General features: G+C 39.6%; 1 protein-coding gene across 5 annotated transcripts in view; it reads right to left on the minus strand.

Moving 5' to 3' along the window:
• Positions 1 to 21,207, minus strand: part of ep400.L (E1A binding protein p400 L homeolog) — a 107,699-nt gene extending 86,492 nt beyond the window's left edge. For 3 of the 5 annotated variants that reach the window (XM_041567165.1, XM_041567166.1, XM_041567163.1), the window contains exons 1-3: positions 20,981 to 21,206; positions 14,209 to 14,272; positions 450 to 534 (exon numbers count right to left, since the gene is read on the minus strand). The gene's annotated coding sequence lies outside the window, so the exon portion shown is untranslated. Of the gene's footprint in view, positions 1 to 449; positions 535 to 14,208; positions 14,273 to 20,980 lie in introns of all 5 variants that reach the window. The other 2 variants (XM_018262333.2, XM_041567169.1) reach the window with 2 other exon arrangements.
• Positions 21,208 to 25,426: the final 4,219 nt, after the last annotated feature.

The raw sequence follows: 25,426 nt of genomic DNA on the forward strand, positions 1-25,426 counted from the left end.
CCATTACAGAAACAACTTATCAGGAATTAACTCACCTCTAGCCTCTTATTCTTTGCGTGTATGATAACCACAGAACACACAAGGCATGGTTGGAATTGAAGTTTTGGCTGAAGGAGAGCTGACTACTGAAATAATTAGCAATCAGGGTCGGACGGGGCCGGAGGGACACCAGGAAAAAACCTGGGGGTTTGTAAGTATTGGGCAAAATGAGGCTTGCCCATCCCTCATTTGAAATATGGGCAAGTACTGTAGCTGATTTATATGTTTCCACTAAAAAAATATCAGGTTGGGGGGGGGATGGGCGCGCTTCTCTCCCTCCGAGATGGCGCTGAGTCCGGGAATAGCAGCCCAACGCGCACATGGGAAGAGGCAGGTACAGCAGTGCGAATACATTTAGATGCACGATCCCCACATGCCATAACTCTGCCTATACTCAAAGATCTACTTACCACGTTAAGGTCTGATCTCCAGGCAGACATCAGAGGAGCAGAACTTCATAGAGAAGTTAAACAGATAGGAGGCCGCACTGATCACCTAGAAAACAAAATAGCGGAACTAATAGACTCAAATACTGCACTAGAACATGAAATACACCAACTTATAATAAAATGGTGGATATAGAGGACAGAAATAGAAGGAATAATATCAGGTTGAGAGGAATACCAGAGCTAGTGAAAATGGAGGAACTATACCAATACCTAAACAGCATGATGCAGGATATCTTTCCAGCAAAGTCTCTTGAAATGCCACAGATCGTAGATTCTACGACCTGCAGCATTTTCCTCCCTGCAGACAGTGATGCGCCTTAAAAAGCGGTGCATCGCTTCTAACGGCTGCAGATCCCCCTAGGCACCGATCCGGTGAGAGATCGGTTCCCAGCATGCAATGGGGGCAGTGGAGACACGTGGCAGATACTGATGACGCCTCCACTCCTCCCCCAATAAATCACACCCCCCAAACACCGCCTCTTTCACTGCTGCTGAGCACTTGTCAATGCTGGAGCCCTCCTGCTGCCTTTCAGAGAGATTTCTCCCAAAATATCTGTGTGGATACGTCCCTTTTGCTCTTCAAAGGGCGGCTAAGTTTTCGCCAATACATCCCTAATAAGCTGGCTCGCTATGGAATAATATTTTACAAACTCTGCAAAAGCCGCACAGGCTATACTAGTTTTTTCACGCTCTATGAGGGAAAGGACTCTAATGTGGACCCCCCTCCCGGTTGTCCCCTTGATTTGATTGCCAGTGGTAGAATTGTCTTGGAGCTCATAACTCCACTGTTGAGGAGGTTCCAGATGTGCCTGACAATGACAATGTTGCCCGAATGGTGGGTAAGAATTTCATTGCCACCAACTCCTAATAAAAAATATGCCCAACGAGCTTGTAAGGTTTGCCGTTCCAGGGGTTTTAGGAAAGATGTACGGTATTTTTGTCCCAAGTGTCATAGCAAGCCTGCTTTGTGTTTCCAACCCTGTTTTGAGGTGTACCATACTGTGGTACACTACGAGAGGATTTCTGTGTTGTGTTGGTAGGTTAGGGCTCTTTGGGTTTGTTAGTGGTAAAAGGATTTAGTAAATCTGTATAGTAAACTTGGCATGCTCTAGGTTATTATACACGCTAGCAGTAACTGGTTTGGTATACTGGCAAAGTGATGCTTTTTATTTTGTGTTTTTTGAAGTTGTGATTGTGCAGTGGTTTTTCAGATTCAAGTCCCCCATTGAGATCTAACATTTCACGCTCTAGGTTTTATGCACTTGCAAGCAGTAACTGGTCAGGTGTGCTGGCAAAGTAATGCTTTTTTTGTGCAGTGTTTTTTTAGATTCAAGTCCCCCCCCCCCCCCATTGAGATCTAACATTTTGGCAGGTCCTTACTTCGCTTATAATCAAGTTATAGATTTTGGTAATAAAAAAAATAAAAAAAAAGTTTGACACACCAAAAGTTGGAAGTTTTTTTTTGTATAGTAGTGATCTCTGATTTATGGTGTAGGAGGATTTGGCACAGGGTGAGCAATTTTTTTGTGCAATGTAGCAGTAAAAACAATTGTACGTAGGTTTGTTCTTAGTCTAGGCATTCAGCTTTTGTGTTGAGCTATGGTGCTTTAAGCCAGTTGTAGTGCTATAGATAGCACTTGTATTGCGGTGGAGGTATAGTGAACTGAGGTGCTGGTTGGCCAAGAGGGAGCACAATAGAACTTGTGGTGCGTGATGAATATGTGGGATGATGTGCATCTTTAATTCTGATGCTACAAGTCTTTTTATTTTACTGGCACCTCAACATCTATCAGCACAGTTATCTATAGTTGTGTCTGTATTTCTGGGCAACATTTTCATTAGTCTAGGCATTCAGCTTTGTGTTGAGCTATGGTGTTTTAGGCCAGTTGTAGTGTTATGGATTGCACTTGTTTTACGCTGGTGGTATAGCGAACTGAGGTGCTGGTTGGCCGAGAGGGCGCACAATAGAACTTGTGGTGCGTGATGAATACATGGGATGATGTGCATCTCTAATGCTGATGCCACAAGTCTTTTTTGTTTTACTGGCACCTCAAAAGCTCATCTATCAGCATAGTTATCTATAGGTGTGTCTGTATTTCTGGGCAACATTTTCATTTGTTTTTGCAGATTTAGGCATCTCTGGATTTGTGGGTAGTATGTCTTCAGTTTTCTTGAGTAGTAAAGGTATTTGAGCACAGGGTGACCAAAACACTATGGTCTTCCATTTAGATTTGTTCTTAGTGTAGGCATTCAGCATTTTTTTCCTGAAAAGTTACAGTGGCTCTCTGAATAGGAATAGCACTTTGATCACGTGCCATGCCTGTCACCAGTGGGGCACCAGCTTTTTTACAAACTTCTGGTGTACATGATTTTATCTCAGCTGTTAATTATCCAATCCTTATTGTTGCCACCTAAATTCCTAAACTTCTTTGGACACCTGCATACTTTATGGGCCAAATTTACTATGGATTCTGTTTGTAAATATATTTGTAAATGTGGTACAGATTTTGTCATTGGTGAAATAATGTATGAAGAAGTAAACAAATTGGCATTGTAACACCACAGGACAGATGAAACTCAAAAACACCCACATAGAGTAGAACAAAATTATCCGGGAGAATTCTTGGGGATAAATCTAACTTTGTATATTGTCTTTTTCTTTATTTCAGACCAAAGCACAGAGTTCTGCAAAGGAATGTGGCCACGTAGTAAAGCATGAATGGCATCTCTGAATAGTTGAAGGTGTTTATTTTCAAGAAATCTATAGTTTGTGGGGGTTATTTCATTGTAATGGACGGTTTAGGATGAAATATGGATACATGCACTTCTATTCAGAGCTCGAATATTACGCATTGTCCCTGTTTTGGGGTGTTTGGTGGCTGCATCTCTACGTGTATCCATACATATGGGGTATTGTTTTATTCAGGGGAGCATGCAGATTGTTATTGAGCAGGTTTTTGTTAGTTGCTATGGAAACTTAGGGAAAAATCTAACGTTGGATCACTTTTTCTCCTTTATTTCAGACCAAATTGCTGACTTCTACGAATGACTGTGTCCACAATTCTCAGTGTAGAAAAGTGAGAATGGAATCTTTGAATAGCTGAAGAAGTGTACTTTTTGTAAATACATGGTATGTGGGAGTTATTTCACAGTTTGGGGTTGTTTAGACCGAAAAAGTGTAAGTAGTACACATAGAGCGCAGCCCCCAGATTTTCAAGTGCATTTGTCCTTATGCATTGCTCCTGTTTTGGGGTGCTTGGTGGCTGCGTCTCTATGTGTATTCATACTTATTGGGTATCATTTTATTCAGGGGAAGTTTGTCTTTCAAATTATCTGTGGTTTTATCATTTATAACCTGGACTTGGCAGGATCAGGGTTTTTACAAACACAAAATGCAAAATTTTAATGTAAAATGTACTTTTTTATGAAAAAAAACCTCAATATAGACAATTTTTTAATAACTTTATTTTAGTTTTACATATTTTACCCAAAATACACATTCATTCTCCAGAAAAGTTGCAAAATTCCACTTGCATTTCAAAGCCCAATTTGCAACAACAAAAAACAATATATAATTTTCCTAGTTTCATGGAGGTTTTCCTACAAAAAAAACCTGGTTAAACTGAACAAGAACAAAATGCTTAAAAACGGCTGGCATTTCGCGTAACCAAAAATGTGACATTCTACAAGGGTTAAAAAAATGACAACATATCACACAAAAAAATCTACCAAAATGCCCAGACTTCCACAAGAGCAAATGAGAAAATCCACATATCGCAGGACAAGCAGAAATGCTGCACATGACAATGCAGAAACGGGACCCAACGACAACACCTGAACTGTTACAATAGTCGTATGTCAATAGACAATGTCAAACAAGAATCCAAACCTGACAATATTAACTTCAAATGAACTTTAACCCCCTGAAAGTTGCTTTTTTTTTAATACCTACCCACGACCATGGCTTCACAATACGATTACAACAAATATAACTGAAAAAAAGGATAAAAGCAAACATACATAACACGAAGCCACCCCACATGATGCTATAAATAGTATTGCTGTAAATAAGTTTAAGGGTCACCGAACTGCCTTCCCCCAGCTAAAATGGAAATCGCCTGTGGCAATTGCACATGCAGAGCTTCTTTTCCGAAGTCGCCCGAAGTTTCCTCGTGAGGCAACTTCGGGCGCCTTCAGAAAACGAAACGCCGTGTGTGCACTGCCGCAGACATTTTTAATTAAGCCAGCGGAGGGCACAGGGAAGGCAGTTCGGGGAGATTGTCACCCCGAAGAAGAGTCGCTGGGGCGACTTATCTCCCTGAATCTGCTTGTGTGGCCAGACCCTAAATTTGTAAACGTTATGATACTGATATCTTTAACTTTGTTTTTCTTCCTTACTTTTCACACCTTTTTCACACTTCCCCCCCACACACACACACTTCCAACCAGCCTCTGACTGCTACTACAACTTGGGCTGCGCTGAGACCACACAAAGAAGAAACCAAGAAAACTGTGAATACTAACCACACTCCACTACAGAGGACAACCTGCATCAAACTACAAAGAATGAGTACCATACAAAAACATCATACCCACACCATAACAAAATGGCAGTCTCAATAACAACTTCAAACGTAAACGGGCTAAACAGTCCCAATAAAAGATCACAACTAATAATGTGGGCCAAACTAGCGAAAATAACCATATTGTGCCTAAAGGAAACACAGGGCAGCCCACTAGACTTGACTGTAAAGAGTACCCATTACAATTATACACGAGCAGCAGGGTCGGACTGGGGGGCCAGGGGCCCACCCCTCCGGCCCCATGGCCCCCTACTGCAACACCATGACCTCTGCGCTACCATGTGAATGCATGAACGGTGTTGCTCACCGCGCATGCGCAGAAGACATTGCGCATCGCCGAAAACTTTTTTCCCCAAAATAGAATTATCAGGAGAGGGGGTCTGGCCCCACCGGGTTTTTTCCCAGTGTCCTGCTGGGCCAGTCCGACCTGACGAGCAGTCCCATAAAGAAAAATGGAGTAGCGATTAGGTTTCACTCAACAACTAATCAAGCTGACCCACAAGGCAGATATATCATCGCCATAATAGAGATGCAAGACCAAATTTATATGACAGCATCAGTATATGCAGGAGAACAAATTTAGTCAGCACACCGATTCTTAGTATCTTGCCTTGATGGTGCACGTTCTGCAACGACCACTTTCCATTGACAGACCATGTAATGTAGAAAATGAACAGCACCATCGATTTGGATGTGGTTTAAAAAGCCTTTATTTGTGCTCTTGTGGGCATCCCCCGCGACGTTTCAGGCCATGTGGCCTTTTATCAAGCTTACTGACCAGTATTTCCATACAACCATTTATACCCTTTAACTCCATCTAGTGGTCAATAAAGTGCATCAGTTATTTTTAAACAAAAAACAAAACAAGCAATTACAATAATTCATAATATAGTGAAAATTACCAATTACATCAATCGAGTGACACCAATAAATAGAAGCTTGATACGATAAAAAATGTCATAGTGTATCTGTAAAAGAATAAAGACATAGATCATAATTAAAACCCATAATCAATTAAATATAGAATAAAAGAGCCATTCAAGATCACCTAAAAATGGGACTTAAATCATATTCTTTATGGGGTATAAATGGTTGTATGGAAATACTGGTCAGTAAGCTTGATAAAAGGCCACATGGCCTGAAACGTCGCGGGGGATGCCCACAAGAGCACAAATAAAGGCTTTTTAAACCACATCCAAATCGATGGTGCTGTTCATTTTCTACATTACATGGTCTGTCAATGGAAAGTGGTCGTTGCAGAACGTGCACCATCAAGGCAAGATACTAAGAATCGGTGTGCTGACTAAATTTGTTCTCCAATTACTGTTCCACGTAAGTCTTGCACACTTAAAAGAGATTCAAAATGACTTTTGCATATACTGATGAGGACATCACCCGAATTACTGGCATGATTGGACAAACCGATAATTTCCTGAATCAGCCGGATATAACGATTGACTTCAAAGAATTGGAGAAAACCAAACGTAAATTCATTGCATATGAGTTACATGCACAAACATTGGGAGAATATGTTAAGTGCAAACGAATTCCACGAGGCCTGCGTTCACATTTAAGACCTACAATGTTTTCCAATAATGAGCAATTTTGTAATAAATGGGAAGCTATCCTGAATAAATGCTCGATTGATCTTATGGTGGCAATTATAGAAGAGATACATAAAGAGTTACCAAAAGTATCACAGAGCGGAAACGAAATGGAAACAAAGTTGCGGAACCAGGCGAGCCCTCAGGTGTTTACAGAGGGAAAGAGAAAGCTGGCGGACCATCTACAAAGTTTCCGCATGGAGCTGCAGGCGCGCAAACGCACAAAGTTTCAACGCGATGCGGCTGATTACGAGGAGGGTGCAGTGTACCGATGGGAAACTAACCGCAATGACCGAGGAGGCTTCCAAGGGAGGGACCCACGAGGATTCCGTAATAAACCCAGGGAGACGCGAAGAGTCCGTGCATCGACTGAAACCTCCGACTCGCAAGATACTTCCCTGCCTTTTTTAGGTGGATCACAAAGTTCACTCACGGCAGACCCAGAAGACGCAAACGAGGGGGCCGCAAGCACCGCAAGAAACAAGCAGCACCGACAATACAAACGCCGACGGATGCGGTGGTGAATATCTCCAGCAGAACGCTTACCGATGTTGAACTGCAGGTATTGCATAAGGGACTTTCTTTCAGCTTGGTGAACAAACCCGATTTCTTTAAACTAGATCTAGAACTGTTTAGACTTTTCAGGACATTAAGATTGAAGGCCCAATTTGACAACAAACAAGAGGTGGGAGGTGTAGTTCACTCTATAAATACCTTCTGTGGTGATCAATTAGATCTTAAACCCCTTAGTACATATATGCCCAAATGTGATAATGTCTTTGTGGAAGCGTATATTAAACATGTAACCAGGGAAATTAAGATGTTAGAAGATAAATATCGTAGAGGTGATACACATGTACTTCCGAATAATTTAAGTAAATCAGAATATCAGTCACTGTTGGATTTAATGGATAATACAGAGATTATCATCAAGTCTGCAGATAAAGGGGGCGCACTGGTTGTTATGAATAGAGATGATTATGTTGCTGAAATAAAACGCCAAGTAGATGATAATACTACATATCACAAATTAAGAAACAATCCGTTGATTGAAATTCAAACGAAAATTAAAAATTTGGTGGATGAAGCCACACAATTAAAGATAATAGATGGAAAATTGGCAGTTTTCTTACAGCAACAGTTTCCTCTAACACCTTTATTTTATATACTTCCCAAAATTCACAAAAATCTTGAAAGTCCCCCCGGGAGACCTATAGTGTCCTGTGTGGATTCTGTTCTATCACCTATTGCTATTTTTGTTGATAAGATCATCAGACCATATGTGGAAGCGCATGTATCATATGTGAGAGACACTAGTGATTTTTTAAACAAAATATCTGTTTTTTCTAAAGATATGGAAGGGGTATGGTTGGTGACTCTAGATGTAGAGAGCCTCTACACCTCCATCCCACATGATGGGGGTGTCGAGGCAGTCTCATTGGAGTTACTAAAGGACGAAAGTCTTGATGGATCTCAAAAAAAATTTGTGATCCAGTGTTTGGAACTCCTCCTTCATAACAATTACTTCCAATTTGACGAAGAATTCTACATGCAAATACGTGGTACGGCAATGGGGTCTAATGTGGCCCCCGCCTACGCAAACATATTCATGAATCAATTTGAGACAAAATTTGTCTATGTACATGAATTATTTAAAATATATTGCAAGAAATGGATGCGTTATATCGATGACGTGTTTGCGTTATGGGCGGGGCCACCTTGGACCCTTGAATTATTCGTTCAGGAAATCAATAATGCCTTACCCTGTATAAGGTTTACCCTAAACTCACATTTGGATGAAATTCCATTTCTGGATACCAAGGTATACAAAGCAGAGGGGGGTTTATTAACTGATTTATATACAAAATCGACAGACCGCAATTTGCTGCTACATTATAAATCCTTCCATCCACCACAGCTAAAGAAAGCTCTGCCGAAATCACAATTAAGCAGAGTTAAACGTATAGTCGCATCTGAAGATATAGTGGATAAAAGGTTGGATGAAATGTGCAATAAATTTCGTGAAAGAGAATATCCAGATAACCTCCTTAGGACGCAATTGAATGAAATTAAAAATTAAAGTAGAAAGGAAATGTTAAAAGGTAAACCAAAAAACAGAGAGAACAATGTTACTTTCGTTACTCAATATAATACCTTGAGTAAACAAATTGCCAATATTTTACGGCATCATTGGCCGCTTATAAAAAACAATTTACCCCAAATTAATGCGTTCACTAGACCACCTATAATAGCCTACAAAAAGGGTAGATCGTTAGGCTCTATGCTGGTTCACACCGATATGAGACAAAGGAGTGTGAGCAGGAACAGTAAAGCAGGGACTTTTCCCTGCTATAAATGCAACTGTTGCTCCAATGTTCAACAGGGAGATGTGGTTTTTCATCCTAGGAAAGGATACCCTATAAAGATCAAAGATCGTTATTCCTGTAGTTCAACATATGCTATATATATATAATCAAATGCCCCTGCGGGCTTGCATATGTGGGTCAAACAAAAAGAACAGTTCGTGAACGCATGAGGGAACATAAGTCCGCTATTAATACTGGAAAAAGAGATCAGGCAGTAGCAGGCCATTTTATTGAGCATTCTCATAGAGTAAACCAATTGAAATTCCAAATGTTGGAGACAGTAGATATAAAACAACGAGGAGGTAATAGACACAAGGATCTATTGTATCGAGAAGCATTCTGGATTAGGAAATTGGAAACTTTAGAGCCATGGGGATTGAATAAAGAATATGATTTAAGTCCCATTTTTAGGTGATCTTGAATGGCTCTTTTATTCTATATTTAATTGATTATGGGTTTTAATTATGATCTATGTCTTTATTCTTTTACAGATACACTATGACATTTTTTATCGTATCAAGCTTCTATTTATTGGTGTCACTCGATTGATGTAATTGGTAATTTTCACTATATTATGAATTATTGTAATTGCTTGTTTTGTTTTTTGTTTAAAAATAACTGATGCACTTTATTGACCACTAGATGGAGTTAAAGGGTATAAATGGTTGTATGGAAATACTGGTCAGTAAGCTTGATAAAAGGCCACATGGCCTGAAACGTCGCGGGGGATGCCCACAAGAGCACAAATAAAGGCTTTTTAAACCACATCCAAATCGATGGTGCTGTTCATTTTCTACATTACAGCATCAGTATATGCTCCAACAGAAAAACAATCCTCCTTTTATCGCACCTTCTTCAGAGCACTGGACTAATAAAGCAAGACAGAGTGATAATAGGAGGTGACTTTAAAGGGATACTGTCATGGGAAAAAACATTTTTCAAAATGAATCAGTTAATAGTGCTGCTCCAGCAGAAGTCTGCACTGAAATCTATTTCTCAAAAGAGCAAACGGATTTTTTTATATTCAATTTTGAAATCTGGCGTTAGACATATTGTGAATTTCCCAGCTGCCCCAAGTCATGCGACTTGTGCTCTGATAAACTTCAATCACTCTTTACTGCTGTACTGCAAGTTAGAGTGATATCACCCCCCTCCCTTTTCCACCCAGCAGCCAAACAAAAGAACAATGGGAAGGTAACCAGATAACAGCTCCCTAACACAAGATAACAGCTGCCTGGTAGATCTAAGAACAACACTCAATAGTAAAATCCCATGTCCCACTGAGACACATTCAGTTACATTGAGAAGGAAAAACACTAGCCTGCCAGAACTCCTAAAGTGCAGGCACAAGTCACATGACCAGGGGCAGCTGGGAAATTGACAAAATGTCTAGCCCCATGTCAGATTTCAAAATTGAATATAAAAAAATCTGTTTGCTCTTTTGAGAAATGGATTTCAGTGCTAAATTCTGCTGGAGTAGCACTATTAACTGATGTGTTTTGAAAAAAACATGTTTTCCGATGACAGGATCCCTTTAAAATACCACTTTGGACATTAAATAGGAGAGGAACCAAAAACACAGAAAACCCTCATCCATGCATCAAACTTAAAGAACCATTTAAAATGCCATAATCTCTTCGGCTCATGGAGAACACATCACCCAACAGAAAAAGACTTGACACACTATTTACACACACATGCAAAATACTCCAGAATAGACTATATCTTCACAGACAAAAACTCCCTTCAAACAATAGAACAAGCTAAAATTGGACTGATAACATGGACAGACCATGCACCTGTAACCATTATAAGCAACCTAAATAAAACTACCCCGACCACTACCCACTGGAAACTAAATGAATCCCTATTACTCAACAAAGAAGTAACCCAGCAATGTAGCCAAACTATACAGGAGTACTTTACTCTTAATGCAAATGGCGAGGTTCCGGCGACCACAGTATGGAGCGCACACAAAGCAGTGATTGGCTCGCTAATTAAATAGCAGAGAGAAATAACAAAACAACTGCAAGACCTAGAAACACCAAACATCTCCAACGTCTACGATTCACCCACTACACAAAAGGCAATAAAGCATCAAAACTACTAGCAAATAATAATGTTATAAATAGTTTCAGCATGATAATTATGATGATTATATAAACTTTAATACAGCACTTAGTAAATATGTATATTTATCCGGCGTGAGTCGTATCCCCCCTCGTTCTTCCTTCCCTATATTCTTTCCTTTTTCTTTCTTCTCTTTCACTACTTGAATTTCTTTCTCTTCTTTTCTTTCTTTTTCTTACTTTCTTTTTCTTTTGTTCTTAATATTACAGTCGGTAAACTAACATTTGATACACCTTGCAGACACAGTATGTGTATTCCAATGCTTGAAGATACAGGTGTAATGATTATTTTGCTTTTTCAACATACTGTCAAAATGGTAAATAAAAGTTAAAAAAAAACTACTAGCAAATATACTCAGGCATAAACAGAAGACCCAAGTTATAGACCACATACTTAACAAAAACAATGGTATAATAACCAACCCCAAAGCAATAGTAGACAAATTTGCAGAATACTAGCAAATTATAGTCAAGTCACATATTACAAAATTGAACGTAAACAAAACACAAGCCCTTCTGCTAAACGTTACAAAAGATAAGAAGGAAGAATTGAAGAGGGCACACCCATTCCAGTGGAGACAAGAAACAATCACCTACCTAGGAACAGAAATTGGGAACACGGTGGCAAAAACCTACAGCAGTAACTTCCCAAAAATCTTGAGGGAAATACAAACGCAGCTAGAAAAATGGAAACCACTATATATAGCCTGGATGGGCAGAACAGCCACAATCAAGATGACGTCACTAGGTCTGCATGGGACTCTACTCAGACCATATAGGGCTCTTACTGGAACAGACCTGGCCAGGACCAATTGTTCAGTCATTTTTTCATTTCGACATTCATGATCAAACGGAACGAGATCCAGGATGGAGAGGGCCAACTATGGGGGGGAGCCATAGCTATAGCCACCAATATTTCAGAACAAATACCACAGCTATACCTTTGTAAGGAACTTGCCCAAGGAAGAGTTTTTGCCCTATTTCTGTTGGTTTACATTTTTCTATTTTGAGTTAGCTGCCGATACTTGAGCACGCATGGCTCACTCATCATTTTTGGTTGTTTGCCTGATTATGTCTTTGGTAATGACAAATACCTCTTGACTGTACCATTCAGCGAATAGATATAAGCTTCTAGGATGTAAAATGAAGGCTTTACTGTAAAAGAAAATGTGAAAAATCCAATGCTTTATTATAAATGAAAATGTGAAATACCAATAAAGAGAAAGTTAAAAAAAAAAATTTAAAAAAAAAAGGATGACGTCACTACCAAAGCGGTTATACCTATTTAGGACTCTTCCGATCACAATACCTAAAACTTTCCTCCAACAGAAGCAGAAAGCCTTAGACACATTCATCTGGGGAGGGACAAAAAAACAAGGCTTAAAAGAGGGAGGATTTGGAGTCCCAAATATAGAAAATTACTACAAAGCCTCTATATTAGAACAACTAACTTTATGGAACCGTCCAACAAGCCACAAACACTGGCTGCAGATAGAACAGGAACAAACACACCCACTAACACTACAGCAACTAATGTGGTCCCAATCACCACTGCAACTAACAAGAACAGAAAACCTGTACCATACTACAACAACAGCCCTTAGAATATGGAACCAACATATTCACGTATTCCCAGCAAAAAACTCACCCACTAAAACAATGGGAACAATAATTCCTGACCTCTACCTAAACAATTGGGAAACACTTGGACTTAAAAAAATAGCACAGTTGTTTTCACACAACAGACTGAAAACATACACGGACTGAAACAGACTGAAAACATACACGGACAGGCACTTTCTAATCCCATATTTAGGAAATATTTCCAGACACCTTTCAAGCAAATTTTCTTTCAAGCAGCAGGGAGGAAAAAAGGCTTATCTAAAGTATACCATGTAAGCCATGTCACCATGTCACCAGGCCTAGATGATCTAAAACCGCAGCACATTCAAAAATGGGAGCAAGATCTCAATATAGAACTTGCACTACCACAATGGTCTCAACTAGCATACACAGCCTCCAAATATACATAATTTACTAATCATATAGACAACTAAAAGGAGATACTATACAGGTGGTATAAAACACCCTTGACACTTAGCAAAATGTTCCAAAACACATCGGACAAATGTTGGAGATGCAACCAGATATGCTACATATCTGGTGGAGCTGCCAATCGCGAACCCCATTTTGGCAAGAGGTTATGAAAGTATTTTCATAAGTATTTCAAACACCAACAATGGCACTACTGAACATGGATTACAGCCCCTGAAATAAGGAAGCTAACCTTCCATATCCTCACCTCGGCTCACCTCCTAATACCAAGACATTGGAAATCTACAGAAATACCCAACAGAGATAACCTAACTAACCTCATAGAATCCAACCTCTCCTTTGAAAAACATGTAGCAACAACTCTCACCCAAATAACTAAAGATCTATCCACCTACCAGCTATGGCAATAACGGAAACATAAGCACCAAATAACCTAATGCAACTATAAAGAAAAAGAACCAACAGAGCCTACAAGGAATGAACTTTAAAATACTCAGCCTTCAGCTGGCCATAGATGCAAAGATGTGATCATTCAAATCCTCGAACGATCGGACTTCCCCATCTCCCAACCTGCCACTAACCATTCCGATTAAATAAAGTAGTAAAAGAACAGATGTTCTGCCCCTGACAGCAATTATACGAAAGTTATGTCCGACAAAGCTGGTGAAAGTCTCCCACTGAAAATCGTCCGATCGGCAATACATGCAGAGATATTATCAGCAGCCAACAGAAATCTTTTAAGCTGGCCCATCGACCAAACGACCGATCTCCGTGGGACGAAAAATTACGGGACTCTCCACATACCGCCTGAAAATCGTATGAATCCGCGATTCGTACAATCGTTTATTTACGTCTATGGCAAGCTTAATATCAGCAACAAAACTTCAGCAGTCAAAGCCCCCCAACCATATTTCATTGAACAATGGACAATCATAACTCCCAACCCCTCCCAATAACCCCCTCTCTCCCAGTTCTCTACTCACCTTCCTCATTTCAGTACTTCTTCTCCTTCTTCTTACTTCTCTATCCTGAGACCTTAGATGTTATCTGAAAATAAATAAAAATTCTAATTATAAAAAAAACAAATAGGTTGAGGAAGCACACATATAACTAATAAGAAAAATTATAAATAGATATTAATTTTAAAAAAAATCTGAGGCATCTACTGTAGTTGTGGAATAGTGTTATAAGAGTGATTGTTCCCCTTAAAGAAGAAACAAACCCGTAATAAAAAAAACCTTACCTCCCCTAACCTACATAGCCCCGCCTCCCTCCTCCCCCCCAGCCTAGCTGGCTATTTACTTACCCCTCCATGCAGATTCTGTCCAGCAGAGTTCATGGCCACCATCTTCTCTTCTGTAATCTTCGGAATGAGACCGATGTATTGGCGCAACAACTGCGCATGCTCCAAAACTCACAAAAATTGCAGAAGCGCCGGTTTCATTCCGAAGAGTACCGAATCAGCCGAAGATGGTGGCCGTGAACTCCACTGGACAGAATCTGCATGGAGGGGTAAGTAAAGAGTTAGGGGCATTTACCCAGGGGGGGCAGCTAGGCTGGGGGGGAAGAGGGAGGGGGGTCTATGTAGAGTAGGGAGGTAGGGTATTTCTTAATTATGGGTTTGTTTCTCCTTTAACTAAAGACCATGACATTGTTATTACTGAAGATATTTACTAAAGTTCAGAGTATTCCTGGTGCAAGTTATTTGTGTGTATGAATTCAAGGGGTTGTTCACCTTCCAAACACCTTTTCAGTTCAATTGTTTTCAGATTGTTCCCCAGAAATAAAGACTTTTTTTCAGTTGCTTTGCATTTTTTACAGTTTTTCCAAAATCTCAGTTTTAAGTTGAATGTTCCTGTCTCTGGTGTTTCAGTCTGGCAGCTCATTAATTCAAGGCGCAGAAACTAAACGGTTACAATTTTGCTATATTTAATTGATACATTGCTCACCAGTATCTGTGGAATATGAGCAACTATTGTATCAATTCTAACAGCTGCCTTTAATGAAACTCAGGGATTCTGCTCAGCAGGGCTAAAGATGAAATGTATCAACTAAATGTTTTCAATTTAGAACAGTTGCATAGCCGGCTGCTTTAGAAAGACAAAAGAAAGTGAAAAATTAAACTTTACTAGATTCAATATTATATATATATATATATATATATATATATATATATATATATTCAATTATACATATATTGAATTATATATATATATATATATATATAAAAAATAGATACAACCTCTCCTATCCCACAATAAATAAAAATTACTTGTTGTGCATCTGTGTGCACAGTGACACATCATTCCTATCCCTGCTATAAGACACAGGACAGCATCAGGGTTGCTTTGAAACTTCAGCAGATCCTTAGACATAGCTTGCTTACTACATCCAATGCAGGCTCACAATTATTGTCTAGTTAAGTAAGATGGGAATCACTGTAAAATATATCTAAGTTTCCTTTAACTTAAAAACTATTATATGCAACTGTGTTTCCTGACAGGATAATGTGATGTAATTTATGTCACACGACTCACTGAAACGTGTGTATTATAAAAAACTAAGGTACCCTCTGTTCCATGGTTCCATGACCTGTATATACAAGCTCTCAGCATATAGCTTTGTGCCTTAATATGATCATGGAACTTTTATGTGACATATAATATAATTTACATCAGGGAGTACAGTATTCCCTATATAGAACAAAATAGCAAGATGTCTGATGTGCAACATCTTTGTGATTGCTGATGCTAGGTCTTCCCTGGATTCCTGTACCAAATGCATCTCTTAACTTTTTTGTCTAGACACCATCTACATTCAGCACGCTAGTTGAGTACAGTACCTGTAATTTCACCAGGTCTAGTAGAGACTATAAAAGTATAGTCAAAATGTAGTCATTGTTCATATGACGGTCTAAGGTAAATTCTGGTTTAGAGTACTTTACTATACCAATGCAAGCCTGACCACAATTTTCCTGCAGTTGATCTTTATGGCCCCTAGTCTATCCAAAAACAAAATGAACCATCTTTTTCGAGACATCATTTCGGTATAATCCGGCTCTTTAAGGGAGTTGTTCACCTTCCAAACACTTTTTTTCAGTTCAGCTGTTTTCATGTTTTTCCCAAGAAATAAAGACCTTTTTCAATTACTTTCCACTATTTATTTTTAACTGTTTTTCCAAAATTTAAGTTTAAAGTTAAATGTTCGTGTCTCTGGTGTTTGAGTCTGGCAGCTCAGTAACTCAGGCACCAACTCTAAACTGTTACAATTTTGCAACATTTAGTTGATACATTTCTCAGCAGCATCTCTAATATTAGCAACTATTGTATCAATTCTAACAACTACCTGTAATAAAAACCAGAGATTCTGCTCAGCAGGGACTAAGACAAGATATGAATCAACTAAATGTATCAATTTAGAGCAGCTCACAGTTTAGAGCAACTCACAGAGTGGGTGACCACTGTTGTACTGGTTTGTGACTAGAGATGAGCAAAGCACTTGTGATTCATTTTGCAGAGACATTCCATTTGGCAATCTCCCATCACACACTGCCAGCATGTCTAGCAACAAGCTGAGCAGCATTCTGTATAATGACTATGTTAGAAAATAAATAATTGGGTGCTTTGAATAGACGCTGACAGTGGTCACTAGCAAACTCACTAGTGCCTGCAATCATTTGGTGGCTGCAGAGAGGAAAGTCTGCTCTAAATGGCTCGGTTATGTGCAATACGAAATGAGTGTGACACTGAGGGGCCCATTTACTTAGCTCGAGTGAATGGATAGAAGAAAAAATACTTCGAATTGTCGAATATGGCTACTTCGACCTTCGACTACGACTTTGAATCGAACGATTCGAACTAAAAATCGTTCGACTATTCAACCATTCGATAGTCGAAGTACTGTCTCTTTAAAAAATACTTCAACCCCTAGTTCGCCACCTAAAACCTACCGAGGCCAATGTTAGCCTATGGGGAAGGTCCCCATAGGCTTCCTAACAATTTTCTGATCGAAGGAATATCCTTCGATCGATGGATTAAAAAATCCTTCGAATCATTCAATTCGAAGGATTTAATCATTCGATCAAACGATTATTGCTTCGATCATTCGATCGTAGGAATAGCGCTAAATCCTTCAATTTCAATATTCGATTTTAATTAACCCTCAATATTCGAACCTATGTAAATCTGCCCCCTACGATCAAGAGCATCCTATTTTAAAGAACAATTCTAAACCACACATTTGGTTGCACTGGGAGGTGTCCAGGGACAAACACTACCTGATTTGTGACATGAACTGGCATCTCTATTTCACTACTCAATCGCCTACCTCATGCATTCTCTACCTGCAATGTATTGTATGGGTTCACAAACTGACCTACAAATTCCAAGTGTCAACTGAAATGGCCCTTGTGAGTAGGATGCATAAGGGACATTTATTACAATTTAACTTCAAGAGCAAGAATTATAGAAAAATATAAAGGCACCGCTCAAAAACTCACGCTCCCTTGGCTGCTCTCCATTAAGACTCCGGGTGCTCTGTCCACAGCGTCCACACAATCTCCACGATCAAAAAAAAGGACGGCACTCCGGAAAAAAGCAGGTTTATTGCAGTATCTGGCGAACTTACGGTAAGGCGATTGTTGTTCGCAGGATACTGCAATAAACCTGCTTTTTTCTGGAGTGCCCTCCTTTTTTTGATCGTAAAGAATTATCGAAGTTGCCTTCATTAGAGACATTAAATAGTAGATGAAGCTACCCTTGCTTTGTACACTGTGACAGCATATGATATTTGACTTTATAAGAACCAGTAGTAGAGATTACAGGGCTGTTGGATCAATGACCATTTAGCATTTATTTTGACACTCTATGCATTAGTCATGCTTTTATTTTTTGCAGAACAATGCCCAAGTCCAATGCTTCCCCATCCATGACAAAGAGCAGAAATGTACACTGGCACAAACAGTGCTAAAATAACCCTGAAGAGCAGGTGACTTTAAAAAGTTGGACTGTGGGTACAATGGGGTAAATTTATCAAAGAGTGAAGTTCCGCCACTAGAGTGAAATTCCGCAGCTCTCAATTCATTTCTATGGGATTTTGAAAGGCGTATTTATCAATGGGTGAAAGTGAAAGTTCACCCTTTGATAAATACGCCTATAAAAATCCCATAGAAATTAATTAGAAAGCAAATTACTCCAATGAGTCCTAGGGTTCATTTTAATGCAAATGGAAATTCATTTATTTGCTGGGAATTGCCCCTCCAGGGACTTGTATGGAAACCACTTGGTCCTTGAAACTGCACACATCTAGCAACTATTGCCTGGAAAAGTGGCCTAGCCATGTTGTTAGCAAAACACACTATAACCACTTGGCCAACACCTAGGAGCATAAAAGGCTTTTGTTACACCTTACTTGCTGTATTGTAATTAAATAGTTTCATTAGTAAATTGAAAAGAATTGGCTTCATACAATCAGCTACACACATTATTAGGCATTGTCCAAGGAAAAAAGTACACCGACAGAACATGGGAAAATAAGGCCTTTATTCTGCAAACCATGAGAACCTATGTTGCGTTCGAAAAATATAAAGGACATACAGCAGATTAAATATTGCATTCAGCTCAGGGTAACAGTTTGGCCTCTTACCAATGGCACAGCCTACTTCTTTTGTTCACCAATCACATGTATAGCTCTGGGCACAGGCATTAGAATGCACTATTAATGCACCAATTGGCAGTACTGTTCACCGGAGAAAAGATAATGAACCCAGCTGTTCATTAAAGAGTAGCTTTGTGGGGATGTTATGGAGCTTTATATTGTGTATACACTATCACCTGTCATGTGGATAATATGCCAGGCACACTTTAAATAAAGATTTCACTTGTACTTTGTGTTCCTTGTCATTCAAATCATTAGATCCTACGTAGTTGCAACTTTTCCCTTAAAGGGATTCGGTCATGATTTTTATTATGTATTTTTTATTTCTAAATTACACTGTTTACACTGCAAATAATTCACTCTACAATATAAAATTTCATCCCTGAACCAGCAAGTGTATTTTTTTTTAAGTTGTAATATTGGTGTGTAGGCAGCCATCTCAGGTCATTTTGCCTGGTCATGTGCTTTCAGAAAGAGCCAGCACTTTAGAATGGAACTGCTTTCTGGCAAGCTGTTGTCTTAATGTACTCAATGTAACTGAATGTGATGCAGTGGGACCTGGCTTTTACTATTGAGTGCTGTTCTTAGATCTACCAGGGATCTGTTATCTTGTGTCAGGGAGCTGCTATCTGGTTACCTCCCCATTGTTCTGCTGATGGGCTGCTGGGGGGGGAGAGGGTGGATATCACTCCATCTTGCAGTAAAGAGTGACTGAAGCTTATCAGAGCACAAGTCACATGACTTGGGGCAGCTGGGAAACTGAATATGTCTAGCCCCATGTCAGATTTCACAATTAAATATAAAAAAATATATTTTTTTTTTCCCCATGACAGAATCCCTTTAACGCAGGATGACAAATTGTGAGCTAGGCAACCATGCAAACAGATGGAATATATTACTGATCTGATTGGTCTGTTCTCTACCATTTTTTATCCATATGACTGCAGTTGCATTAGGTGAATCCAAATTATATATATTTTTTTTTTTGGGAGGATAATCATCATCATCATTATCATTTATTTATATAGCGCTGTCAAGTTACGCAGTGCTTTAGATATATTATAATGTACTAGGTAGTTTTTTTGTTTTTTTTTTTTAATTTATTTTGTAAAACCATGAACAAGATTTACAGTTGCTTTGTCCATTTTCTTCTAACATGAGTGAGTCCAACTGTTTGCTGGGAAGCCCACAGATAGAGAAGCAATGCCCAACTTGGGCCAATCACCTAAACTGACCAACCATCTTGCTTAGCCTCTACTGCCACATGATGATTACATTACATAAGACACAGGCACCTTGGCATTCCCCCAAATACAAGTTCATGTCACTGGTGAGTGTAAGTGCACTGCAGACACAGAGGAATACTACTAGACATTTGGGGGGGGGGGATTCCTCTCAACAATTAACATGAACAGAGAGATTAAATACAAGTGAGTGAAATGTTTCTTTCTCCTGTATCGTCACCTGCAGATAGAAAGCCTGTTTTGTAAATATGATTTCTCTTTAAACATTTCATTCCTAGCAGGCACGTCAGCCAATAGCGAAGACCAGTCTGGCAGATGAAAAAGATGTGCAGACAATACACACAGACTCTTAAAATCTGTGACAGAACAAGATTCCAACTAAGGGATTTCCTCATCAGGCTGCACATTCCTGTTGCTCTTCCCTTGGACCAGAGATAGCCAATCTGCGGCCTTCCAGCTGTTACTACACAGAGTAACTCCCAGCAACACCGACAACTAAGGACAGTGCGAGATTGCTTGAATTTGTCTTCAGCCAATAGCCGGAGGGCCGCATAATGTCCGTACCTAAGCCATGCCCGCACAACATACACAGGCTCTGTGACATGCGCCCAGAGGAACACTGGCAGTATATACGGTAATGTCGCTGCACTGCGCCCTGTGCTATGTGCGCCTACTCTCTGCACTACGTCTTCTCTGGGATGTATTCATATAAGTAAACATATGTGTGTTATTAATAATTATGCCCCCTCCCCCAGCCACAAGACCTAGTCTCGCCACCTTATCTCTCTCGCCCGCCAGGTCTAGCAACTAGGAGGTGACGGGACTCGAAGGACAGACATAAAATCGGTCACTTAACTGCACGGCGATGGATCCGGGCGGTCTCTATGGGGACGGGCTGACAGGAAAGCACGTAAAGGATACCTCCGCTAGGCGTCGGGCTGATTCATATCACTCCGCTGCACCAGCCTTAGAAAGAAGTTCCAAACCCAGGCAGCTTGCTTTAAACAGAAGCGGCTAGTTCCTATCCTCGGAAAGGACCTCCGGGACGTCACGGTCATGTGATATTACCATGTGACCGCTCCATTGCGCAGTACCCATTTTCTCTGTCATCTTTGGGGGACACAGGGAACAGCTGGGGGTTAAGCTCCACCCTCCGGAGGCAGGACACTTGGATCATTTATTAAAGGGGCGTGACCCAAGGTAATGCTTAACCCGGTGCTACACCAACCTATGCTAGGAGGTCGGACAGCCTATCCTCAACAGCACAGGCTGGCAACGAGAAGTCCCTTAGCAACAGGGTTACCTGTATCCTAAAGGGACCTCTTTCGTGGGATAGCCATGACGTGCCTGCTCCCGACAGGGTTGCAGAAGTGGCTGGTGTGAAGACAGTAACAAACAAGGAAAAGTTGTGCTCACCACTAATTTTTAAAACCATTAGGTGGGGGTGCAATGAGGCTGTGACCACAAAATACATATAGTCAACTACAAGAGGTCCTCAGCACTCAACCCATTATCAATATATTTAAGACAGAGACATTTTGTGCATACTGCTACTGAAAAATTACAAACAATCCCTGTTTTGTTTAAAGGGTAAGGCATTTTTCAGTAGCAGTATGCACAAAACGTCTCTGTTTTAAATATATTGATAATGGGTTGAGTGCAGAGGACTCTTGTATTTGTCTATATGTATTTTGTGGTCACACCCTCATTGCACCCCCGCCTAATGGTTTTAAAAATTAGTGGTGAGCACAACTTTCCCTTGTTTGTTATAATTTATACAGGAGCAGTGACCAGCTCCATGTTGTAGCTCCCACCCTTCCCAGCTATAGTCAGGTGATCCCACTTGTGTCTAATAAAAGGGCAGCCAAGTTTTGGAGTTTTACTTTGAAAGCAGCTAGTAAGTTGCAGGTAAAACTTAGTCCCTTTGTAAAATGTATAATGAAGCAATAGAATTCTTAATGAATCAGATAAAATTGAGTGTAGGACTGGCCAGATATGGGATGACTGATGTAGTTGGCCAGCTTAAATATATTTCAATATATGGACAAACAATCCCTGTTTAGTTTAAAGGGTAAGGCATTTTTCAGTAGCAGTATGCACAAAATGTCGCTGTCTTAAATATATTGTTAATGGGTTGAGTGCAGAGGACCTCTTGGTGTGAAGTCAATGTAAGTAGTCGCGTCAGGCATACTACATAGCATGTTGGGTCCCCTGCTATTTGTCTATAATGTCCTCTAATGTACTTGTAAAGTGTAATCATGTCCCCTTGCAAGCGCCTTTTTTCCAGAGAAAACAACCCCAACCTTGACAGTCTACCCTCATAATTTAATTCTTCCATCACTCTAACCAATTTAGTTGCACGTCTCTGCACTCTCTCCAGCTCATTTATATCCCTCTTATGGACTGGAGTCCAAAACTGCAATGCATACTCCAGATGAGGCCTTACCAGGGACCTATAAAGAGGCATAATTATGTTTTCATCCCTTGAGTTAATGCCCTTTTTTATGCAAGACAGAACTTTATCTCTCACAGGGTAACACACAGAACGCCAAGCATTATTTGCAAGCCTTGATTCCCTCTGGTGTTCCGTCAAGTCACCACAAGAATACTTCAATCATGGGATATGGAAATCAGAGGCAAACAGCAGAATACCTGCTAATCAGTGCTTTATTGTCGGTCCACACGACATGTTTCGGGCAGCAAAAGGCCCTTTTTCAAGTGTGTACAAATCACAGTGAAAGGTTGCTTTAAAGATCCACACAGGAAGTCCCACCTCTTAATCAATTAATCAATCAATGTATCACATTTAACCCTTAAAATTATTACAATTGGCTCTTAACAGTATCACCAATGCCTATCTGGATATATAACATATAAAAAGTGTTGTAAAATCCATAGAAAAAGTTAAACGTTAAAAGTTCATATTATTGTGAAAAATACATATAATGGCCTCCAAATCCATCCATCGTGTCGCAATGGTGTTAAAAAATTGTGCATTGTGTTCCAGGAAATTCCGAATGGTGTAATAGAATCAACCTGTATATACAATAAAAACAGTAAAAATAAACACCTGAAGGAACTGCTCACAAAAGAGCCTACCTATAGAGTACCTTGTTACAACTGCCCTTTTCATATTACATTGTTTCAAATTGCTCATATTTACCAGTAAATCTTACCCTTTAGACATTTTCTAAAGTCGCTGCTCGCAACTATGTATTCTAAATCAGGGCAGTAATCAGTATCTGTGAAAGAAAGAGGTACATGTATCAATCATTTAGTTACAAAAAGGGATATAAGCTCCAATAGTCATTCAAACCCAAAGGGGCCATTGTATTCATTTTTTTAATCCAGTATGCCTCTCGTTGTCCCAGTATTTTTTTCCTATCTCCTCCTCTTTTGGGCTGGACTATATTTTCAAGAACCAGCCATCTGAGTTGGCTTAGATTGTGACCTTGATTATGGAAATGTCTGGAGACGGGTGTGTCAGTAGCTGTATCCATTTTAAAGTTTCTGATGTTATTCCTATGCTCTTTAATTCGCATCTTCACCGATCTAATAGTTTGTCCTATATATGCCATGCCGCATGGACATTTTAACATATACACAACATATTTGGTATCACAGGTACAAAAGTCATTTAGCTTAAGCGGGGTACCTTTAGTAGGATGGTTAACCATATTACCTTTAATGACCGAAGAGCAGCAAATGCAATTTAGACATGGAAAGGTGCCTTTTTTAGGTTTTCCTACATACTTAGTGGGTTTACTAAGACAGTCAGAGGGACATACTATGTCTCTTATTGATCGCCCTTTAGTATAGCAAAAAAGGGGGGGTTGTTTCTATAGGCACCCATATTGGGGATCTTGTCTCAAAATTGGCCAGTATTGTTTGATAATTTTTTCAATTTGTTTACTTTGTTTTCCAAATCTAGTTACAAAAGGCACTCTTTCCAAATCACCTCTTTCCTTCTTTTTGGTCCGTAAAAGCTCACTCCGATCTAATTGGCTAACCTCCTCCATCAGCGGTGCTAATCTCTTCATTCTATACCCTCTAGTGAGGAATTTCTTAGTCAAATTTCGCATGGAAGACTGAAATCGACCATTATCTGAGGAAATTCGTCTCGCCCTTATATACTGACTTTTGGGGATCGCATTTACAATGCTAGGGTTATGAAAGCTATCATACGAAAGCGGAGTGTTGCGGTCTGTGGGTTTAGAGAACATTTGCGTAACAATCTGCTGATCACAAATACTTATGTTTACATCAAGGAAATTAATGGAGGAGGCAGAGATCTCACTAGTAAACTTAATCGTGGGATGCTTTTGATTGGCTTCATCAATCATTTGGTGGAACTCCATCTCCGTTCCCTTCCAAATGACCAAGACATCATCCACAAACCTCCAATACTTGATGATGTGACTGTTATATGGTCCTTTTATGAATAGTTTTTGTTCCAAATTATAAACAAAAATATTTGCAAATGATGGGGCGACCGCTGCCCCCATCGATGTGCCCTGGCGTTGCCAGAAATATTGTTCATCAAATCTGAAATAATTTTTTTGTAAGACCAATGTTAAACAGTCCAGCAAAAAGTATATAAGATGGTGTGATAAATTGGTTTCCAAAAGGGCTTCCTCAATACAATCAATACCCTCTTTTTGTGGTATGGACGTATATAAGCTTTGAATGTCTATACTACATAGATAGACTCCCCCTTGTGGCAGTGTAGTATCCTGCAGTTTATTTAATAGATCTGTTGTATCCCTTAAACAAGTAGGTATTTTTAACACTAGGGGTTGTAAGTACTGATCAACAAACCTCGATAAGGGTTCAAGAACTGAGCCAATGTGTGAAATAATAGGCCTTCCCGGTGGATTCTTAAGTGCTTTGTGTACTTTGGTGAGTAGATATTATATTGGGGTGCGAGGATGTTCTGTACATAAGAATTCTTGCTCGTATTTAGTAATTACCCCATTAAGCATTGCATCATTAATTAAACAGTCTATTTCCCTTTTGATCTCAAACACTGGATCCTGCCCAATTTTCTCATAGTTTTCAACCACACTTAATTGCCTATAAGCCTCTGCCATATACTCCTGTCTATTCATGATCACAATAGCCCCACCTTTATCAGCCTGTTTTATAATTATCTCTTTATTATTTTTTAAGATAGATAATGCTTCTTTTTCTGAATTGGTAAGGTTTCGTTTAACCTGCTTATGATGGGCATCCCAAATATGTGACACTTCATTGATTACAACATTCTCAAATGTAATAATAGAAGGGTTGTCAATTTGTGGTG

This window comes from Xenopus laevis, chromosome 1L, assembly GCF_017654675.1.
Source record: "Xenopus laevis strain J_2021 chromosome 1L, Xenopus_laevis_v10.1, whole genome shotgun sequence".
In the NCBI taxonomy this organism is placed as follows: Eukaryota; Metazoa; Chordata; class Amphibia; order Anura; family Pipidae; genus Xenopus; species Xenopus laevis.